Genomic DNA, 8,923 nt, shown 5'->3' on the forward strand with positions numbered 1-8,923 from the left:
GTGAGTTGACTGTTGTTGTTGTTGCTTTTCTTTTAATGTCTCTCTAGTGCTCAGTCGTGCAAGGAGCTGATGGCCTTAGTCCCAGCCCAGCAAAGCGCTCAAACACTGGCCTAACATCAGGCACAGTTGCTCGTGCTTAAAGTGCTGTCCTCTGCATGGGAATTAAAGACCCTTTAAGTGGAAAAGGTGTTGAACTAGTGGCAAAAAGAGTTTAATCTTTCAAATTGAGGCAGGTAAATCAATATGACCATTACTTAAAAAAAAAAAAAGCGCTATTAATAAAAAGACCCTGTATTCATACTGGAAGTAAAGTATATATGATAAGCTGTATTCTATACAGATAATGTACCAGCTGAATAGTCTGCTGATTGTACACTTTGTCAAACAGTGGTCCCTACTTTTTGATTGTACGCGTGTGAAGCAAAGCGCAGTCCTTGTTTTCCTTGGTCAGGCAAAGTTCCCATCGGTTGCACTTGGAGCTGCGTCTGCAAAGAACTGCTGGGTAAGCCATTTAGGTGGAAGGAAAAAATCTTAAATACTGTCATCAAATACTGTCCATGGGACTGGCAGACGACATGCTGCGCAGCATGTGAGTTATCAAGCACTGCTCAGGCAGGCAGCCTCAGTTTGCACACCCGCACACACGGAAGGCAGCTGCCTGCTCTTGGAGAGTATTGTTCGCCAGCGTTACAAGCGCACTCCTGGCCTAGGTCCTGTTTACAATGTGTCTTTTCTATACCCAGTACTGAACCAAATTAAAAACCTGATTTTTGAGGTGGACTAATACTGCCCAGATTTCCACTGGAAGCTGTTTTTCTGTGTGTGTGTTAAAACATCTAAAAGGCAGTGAGAAATATATCAAGTTATCTCAAAGTGCCAGGCAGTAGTGGGAACTACACACGGAAAAGAAATAACACAGTCATTTGTGTAACTCTAAGATACTCGTGTACGTATTTTCCTGTTTCTTTCTAAAACTGAAATAAACTTTTAGACTTGAGTGTTATGAGACTGATTTTATTGCAAGATTTGGGGTTTTTTAAGTATTTGCAGGAGAAGGGTCACTTTTCTGGCTCTGACTGATGGACAGACTTCAGTGTGGTGCTGAGCCCTTTCAGTTGGCTGTGGAAATGTGCGTGGAAGACATCGACCACAGGACACAAGTAGCTCCAAAGATACAAAGCTGCCATCGGTCTACTGACCGTTCAGGTGAAAAAATACAACTGCTGTGCATATCCCCACAGCAGCAGGTCTTTTGTGTCCGTTTGTATGTGAAGAGGGAGGGGGAATAGCTGAGACAGCTGTCCTGTTCAGCAGGTCCTAGCTGAAGAGGCTGGCAGGGGCTTGTCTAATTATCCCCTCCCTTGTCACTGGCCTTCTGCCTGCTGCAGTCTTGCCAACGGGGAGCAAATGAAGCTTTCTATACTCCGGGGAGATGATGGCAGCAAAGATGGGGCTAGCCTTATCCTCACTCCCAGTAGGGAAAAGGGTGGCAACTGGGGGCATGTGTGCTCTTTTCCATTGCAAGACCTTACCCTTGGGTCCTGCCACCTGGCTCTGGTTCCTTCTCAGGTAGCTCTGTGCTGGGGGTGGCTGTGGTGTAACGTGAGGAAACGCTTGCTCTTGTGTGTATGATGTTTTGTCTGTTGGTTCATTTAGTACTGTACAGGGAAGCTGTAGTGGTGTTAGTTTGAGGGGGGAAAGATGCATGCTACCACTTTCACGCTTGCCTCATCTAAGATACTTGGTGCTGATGCATCAAGACTGATGTGTGAGGGAAAGTGGAAAGAATAAGACTTTAAAAAAAAAAAGCTCTGTTACACACTTCTTCCAGTTTCAGTAGGTTGTGTCTCCTCCCAGCTAAGTGACATTCTTTCAGTGGTAAAATGTCCCTGCTTTTGGCTACAGAGATGATTCATAAACTGGGCAAAGTAATTAAAAGTGATGTTTTGATTAGAGCGTGGTGGTTATTAATGCACTGTGTCTCTGCAGTGCCTGAACTGCACGCCTGCCATCGCCAGGGCCAGCAGGAGTATTTGCACAGTCCCTGGAGTTGTGTGTGGCAAAGGCTGGCAGGACTGCTCAGCGCTTTACCTTCGAGCGAGCGCAGCAGGTTTCTAGGTGTGCACCACCTGCTAGTGAGCATCTTCTCTCCACCTCCCTGCTTCCATCCCTGTGTTGTCTCTCACCTCATGATTACAGCCCGAGTTCTTTGGAGCTGAGCCCCAGTGTTGCAGGTTTATTTTGCCTTCTGATTTAGCTGGAAAATAACAAGTACTAGTAATAATTTAGTGCCATCTACTGACTGCAGACGGTTTTCCCGGTATGTCTGGTTTTTAAGTGGAGGTGTCTACTACACCCTGAGGCTATTCTTCAGAGAAGGTGGTAAGTAAGTGTGCATACCTTGCAGAGGTTTGGTTTTGACTCACCGATGTGGTACCTGGTATTAACTGAAATGACACAGAACAGGAGCATCCTGAATAATTACTGACTTGTAGTATACACCCATTTCTCTTTCTTCTTGTTGTGATTGTATTGATGCTTGAGAGGCAGATTCTTGATGAATTGGCAATAACATTAACCTTCACTTAAAATAAATGTCTGCGAAAAAGCATGATTGTGTTGCTTCTAGGGTACTTTATGGAAAATACAAAATTACATTGCTAGAGAGGAACGTCCTTAGTGCACCTTAATTTTACTCTTTTGTAAGAATCATGGTTCTAAAACAACTGAAACTAGCGTGGATTGCTTCATTTGTAACATTTCAAGGATAGACTTAATTTGCCCATCATGTAAAACCCAACCTCAGCAGCCCTTTCCTCTCATTCTTCTAAAAGTTTAACATATTTTTGTTTATTGCGTTGAGGGACTGCTGCTCTTCTAAGGCAGCTGGAGACTTTGTGGGATTCTCACCCAAAACCACGTCTACTGCGACCGCCCTGGCAGGCTCTTGGTGCTGCTCTTTAATGTGGGGCAGAGTGGGAGGACTTGGGGAACCTGCAGTAGCCTTGATGGTTCATCGCAGTTATCAGCAATTTCTGCCTGCCCACTACATGCGTGGATTTCTACCTCTCTGTGCACAGGCAGGCCAATAATGGTGTTCCTGGGCATGTGGCAATCAGACCTTGTCCTACGCATGCTCTCTGGGATGCCCAGGCCTGTTAGAGGAAGGCTTGTGTCAGGCAGCACTCTCACGGTGTGGACCACAGCTCTGTGACTGTGCTGAGGTGTGGCTCCCCTCCTCAGACCAGTTACCCGAGACATAACTGAGGCACACTGTTTATTGACTGGTGAACATGCTACGAGGAAACTAGCGAAACAGAAAAATAATCAATAACCTAAGTACCATACCACTGATCAAGTTACATATTTATGCAAACTGTAAGGCACAGCTATGAAGTTAAGAGCACTCGATCTCAGTCTCGCACACGGCCAACCCTCAATGACATTTTGTAAGTCTCAAGGTGCAGGTTCGTCCCCCCATGCCACAACATACGGCCAGAGACCTGATGGAGTGAGTCCAGTGGGTTATCCCAGGCGATGCCTTCCAGCCTCCCAGGGCTTGAGTCTACAGGTCAGTGTTGCTACCGGCCGTAGGCGTCCACACTCCTACCATCAGCAGGAGCCCTCTGGTCATCTTCAGTGGACTTCACGCCTCATTCTTCAGCATCAGGGTCCACCTTTTTGCCACCTCCTCTCCTCCACCCAAACCTCTCCCAAATAAACAACCTGCCCCCGATTACTTCCTCCCCGTTGGTCCTGGTTTTGCTGCAGCCATACCTAACTGTGGTATTTCTGATGCCATTACCCAGGCAGTCGCAGCCTTGCGTGGTGTTACTGGCAGGGATACTCACTGCAGGCAGCCTGGCTCCCCACGACTCCCCCATGATTCTCCCGTTGGGTTTATTTTACCTCCTGCGATTACTAGACACAACTATTCCATGTTAGCCTTGATCCCCATTCAAGCTGACCAAGTGCTAGCAGGACCTTATCTGGCAGTTTACATACCAGAGAGCAGCAGCAGAGGCACTTGTTTGTGACCCTTCTGCCAGCGCTGCTGGGGCCTCGGCTCTGCGGGGCTGTGTGCTCCAGCAGGACCTCTTGCTCACAAGCCGCCCCCTGGTCTGCTTGACCTCCTCCGAGGACATTCAGACCACTCTGGGTGCTCATAAGCTCAATCCCTTCCGGCTGGGAGCCACCACAACTGTTAGGCTAGCAATGCATGTAAGATGTTCAACTGGGCATGCGAGCGCACTCTTTCCTTTTGAAACAAGCAAGCCATATAAAGAAGGATAAAGAACAACACAACTTCTATCATAACTAATAACAAAGGATTAAGTGCTGCATAGCAGTAGCTTTTGGAAACCAACCCCTGGATATGTCATACCAACGATATACAGTTCAGTTTCAGTCTCCAGTTCTAACAGTTCCTTACTTGCCAAGGTGGTCCTCAGGCTTGCAACTTGTCTGCTCTCCGGTTTCTCGGCTCCCTTCTGTATGCTGTCACGTTGTCTGAACACCTCATCCCAGCGAGGCCTCTCAGCTCCCAGACAGACATCATTAGTCTCTCGGTCTGGAACAAAACACTGCTTTTGAGAACAGGCAAATGAATGTACGCTGCCAACAGATGCAGTGCCACATCTTTGGTCTTCTGGAGCCACAGAGGTCGTGTTATCCTCCCACTCTCCCATTACAGGAGAGGCAACGCATAGACAGCCTGCACTAACCAAACACCACCAGCGTTCCCACGCTGACTTGCTCCACCGACATGTGACAATAGCCTCCTGTGGTCCACAGCCGACTGTACAGAACTAGTACATACATTTCATTTAGTTGTCCGTTTGCAACAGCGGTTGGTGAAACTTCCCTTGTAATATGGGATCTCTGTTGTACTGCCCATGAGAACAGAGCTAATCCAACTGAAAAGGATGTTTTAATAGCTAACAATTGAGCTTGAGTACAATAGATAGAGATATTATTGAATGTAATCCCTCATAGTTTGTTGTTTTGTTTTTTTAACTTGGCAGTTGATTTTACCACATGCCACATTTGGTTATCCCAGGTAGTTATCATCGCTGCTGCATCAAACACCACTCTGAAGTTTGTTACCCATTTGCCTTGTATACGATTCAAAATTGCTGCCATTTTCATAGAACGAATCAAAGAATGGTTGAGGTTGGAAGGGACCTCTTGAGATATCTGGTCCAATCCCCTGTTCAAGCAGAGTCACCTAGAGCCAGTTGCCCAGGACTGTCTCTGGACAGCTTTTGAGTGTCTCCAAGGATGGAGACTTCACAATCATAAGGGAGGCACAACCCATGTACATACAGGTCATACTCTGGATGTATTCTAGAATAGTTCATGCCTCACATATCAATTCCCCATCTTTTTCCCCCATCTTACAGGATTAAAATGGATACTGTCCTACAGGGTTTGTGGATACTTGTGGATGGTGTGATTTTAGTTTTGGATATGCTCAGTGGCCAGAACTAAATCTTTACCATCTGAACAATTAAGAGCACATCAGGTGATACAACTGCATCCCCCTATTACTACACTGGTTGCAAAGGTGCCATTATATCCCGTGCAACTTCTGCTGCTGTCCCATATTGGGATCCAAGCTGAATATCTATTTTACTAGTTCCATCTTTTTGTCCAGTCCATGCTCTCTTAAAGGTGAAGTCAGTTAATTCTGGAAGGTCTATTAACAAATGCTTATTACTGGGAAACCAAACATCTGAGGTCATCCCCATCATCTCCAGGTCTCGTATTAAAATTCCTTTGACATCTTTCCTGAAGGAAATAAAATTATTAACAGCAGTGATGTTCCACATCCAAACCATCGCTGTTACACCTAGAAGCCAGCAAAACACACTGAACAGGGCCTGCAGTGCTTTAACAATATTCCTGATGCTGTCTTAACACAACAATGAGCACCTCAAAGAAGATGGTTCTTGGTGAGGCTCTCTGTGGTCCACACCTGTGATCGATCCCACAGCCACATTTGATCCTGAAAACCAGTCTGTCTTACACGCTAGTTAGAAACAGTCTCTTTGAGTTGCCAGCAGTGTGCCCCATCTACCCATGAACCCCCCCCCCTTTTTTTTTTTTTTCCCAATTAGTTCTGTGTTTCCCAACCCATGAGCCACAATCACCCCTAAATTTTCTCTGGGCCTTCCCCTTCGTACCTGGGGCGGATAGGACCACATTTCCCAGTGGGGGTTGATTTTCATGTTGCTTTATATTGGCATGCTGCTCCTGAGCTGTGCGACTCCGGAGAGCGGCATGGGCCCGTGCTCTCTGCTGATTTAACCCTGTTCCAGGATTGAATCAGTATCGGAGGCACATGGCTGTTTACTGGTGTCACCACAGAGGATGTCCATCTGTGGGGCAGGGCACAGACCAGCTTCTAAGGGCTGCGGTGGTGCCTGGCGAGCTCTTTGTTCCCATGGCCCAGCACACAAACAGAAGTGCTTCGTCCCAGCTCAGTCCTCTTTCTTCAGCAATTAACTTCTGTCTCACCTTGATGGACCTATTAGCTCTCTCCACTACCCTGGAGGACTGTGGATGGTAGGAAATGTCAGTTAACTGATGCACCCCTACCCCTTCCAGAAACTTCTGGACTGGTGCATCTGTCAAGTGGTTTCCTTCATCTGAATCAGTTAAGATTGGAGGACCACATCCATTCAATACTTCACGTAGACACCAAACCGTGGTGTTAGCAGTAGCCCCACATGCTGCCATTGCCTCTGTCCGTCTTGCTGTTCTGTCAATGGCAACAAATACAAACCGATACAAACCCTCCTTCAGCCTCTTGAAGGGGCCCACGTAATCGATTTGCCGCTGTTCAAGTGGTGCCCACTCCCAGGGGTCAAAGGCATAATCCAACATGGATTTACAATTGATTGCAAGGGGTTTCCACTGTCCACATACTCCACACCCCTGGACTTCCAGAGAGATTGTGAAAATAGGGATTTTAAATCCCTACCTATTCAGCCTTTGTTGCATCCCCTGAGCATCCTTGTGACCTTTCTGTGCTTCGGTACCGTATGGGTACTGGGATGGGAAGAGGGGGTCTCCAGCTGGAACCACCTCATACTCTTCATTTACTACCCCTGTTTCTGTTTTACTTTTAGACCGGCACTTCACTGACTTGGAGACTCCTGTGATCCCTTCACCTTCTGAGGCAGCAGCGCAATACAGTTTTCCCTTGGACAGATCTACCTTGAACCGAGACAGCAAATTCATTCCGAAAATGTTTGCCCCCCTTTTACCAGAATTATCCACCCATCCAGTTTATCATCCCCTACCCACAACTGGGCTTCTACCTCTTTTCCCCTCCTTTTTCCCCTTCCCACTCCCAATATCTGGACGGATTTAGCTGGGAGTGGAGGACCCTGATAATCTAATAACGTTGTCTCTGATTCCATAGCAATTAAGAAAGTAATTTCCCACCCCCCCTTCAACAGACATCGTACCTCCATGCAGCCCCTTCCCCCTGCACACCAGGTCAGTGTGGTGGAGGTTAATCCCACTGACACCAGGGGTTGGAACTCCTAATCTTTAAGGTCCCCTAAGGGTGGGTATAGCTTTCTCTTTGGGATAGGGGGAGGAGCTGATGGATTCATCTGCTTCAGTTTTTCCCAAATCTCCTCTTGCTTCATCCCCTTTTCCTGAAGGATTTTCTTCATTTTGGCAAGTAAAACTCCTGTGGGCTGACTATCTAGCTCTCCTTCATTCACCCCCTGGTTTATTAAATATCTCCAAATCGTCCCTCTAGGAATGTATTTCCTCCCCTTTGCCCCCGTCCCATCCTTCTTCGCCATCCCTTTCCCCTCGGCTCCCATCACGGTCCCCATGTTCTCCAAGGTAGCCATGCATTCACCGAGGGGGCGGCCAATTAAAGTAGACCCCAGGCTGATGAAAAACCCCTTGTGCAGCTCAGGAGCACGACAGGCCAGCACCCCCACATCCCCCTGCTCCACGTTCACCCCAAAGATGTCAAAGTCAGGGGTTACCGGTTTCTCCCTTTGCTTTAACGCCCGGAGTAAGACATTCCCACACATGTAGGCTGACGCCTCCTGGACATCTCTCCAAGGCGCCCCCTCCATGTTATCTTTGAGAGGCTCGTACTCTCCCAAATTTCTGATCACCAGCCTTAAGATCTCCCCCCCCAGCATCTCATCGGCAGGCAGGGCTCTGATAATTGCCCCTACCTTGGGCCACGGCAGCCCGATGGCGGTCACCACCCGCTTCGCCGCCTCATGCGTGAAGGGAGTGCACTGCTCCAAGGTCCAAATTCGGTTTACCCATACGGGCCATCCCTCCTTCTGTTTCCTCCAAACCTTCTCCTTCCTGGATGTATCCCCCGCTCCCTGGCCTCTATCTCCCTCCGTCGGCTTTACTTTCCTAGCGCCCGCGGCACCCACCCCTGGCACCGACGACTCTTCCCGCGCCTCCAAACTCCAGCCGTCCCCATCCCACACCTCCGGGTCCCAGTCCGCCTTACTGAGAGCCGCCACCTTCCTCCGATCCAAACCCTTCCCCAGCGACAGCAGGGTGCCCAAACACTGCACTTTCCTTCTCAGCCGGGCGTTGTCGGCAGCCTCAGCCCTCAGCTCTTCCCTCAGCTTGCGCAGCTGCTCGGCCTGCTCGCTCAGCAGCGAGCTATCGCACCGCAGCGCCAGGATTTCGTTGTGAGCCACCTGCAGATTGTTTTGCAGGTTCTGGATACGCTGCTCCTTCTCCTCCACCGCCGCCTGCAAGACCCGGGCCAGATCGAACAACAGCCACTGCAGGGCCGAGCACTTCTTCTCCCCCTTGGGATGGTAGACGGACACGTAATTCAGCCAGTGCCTTTCCGCAGCTTTCAGGGTGGGGTCCTGCCCAACGACCTTATAGTCCCACGGGTCTCCCCCGTGCTCCA

Source organism: Aptenodytes patagonicus, chromosome 1 (genome assembly GCF_965638725.1).
Source record: "Aptenodytes patagonicus chromosome 1, bAptPat1.pri.cur, whole genome shotgun sequence".
NCBI classification, from domain to species: domain Eukaryota; kingdom Metazoa; phylum Chordata; class Aves; order Sphenisciformes; family Spheniscidae; genus Aptenodytes; species Aptenodytes patagonicus.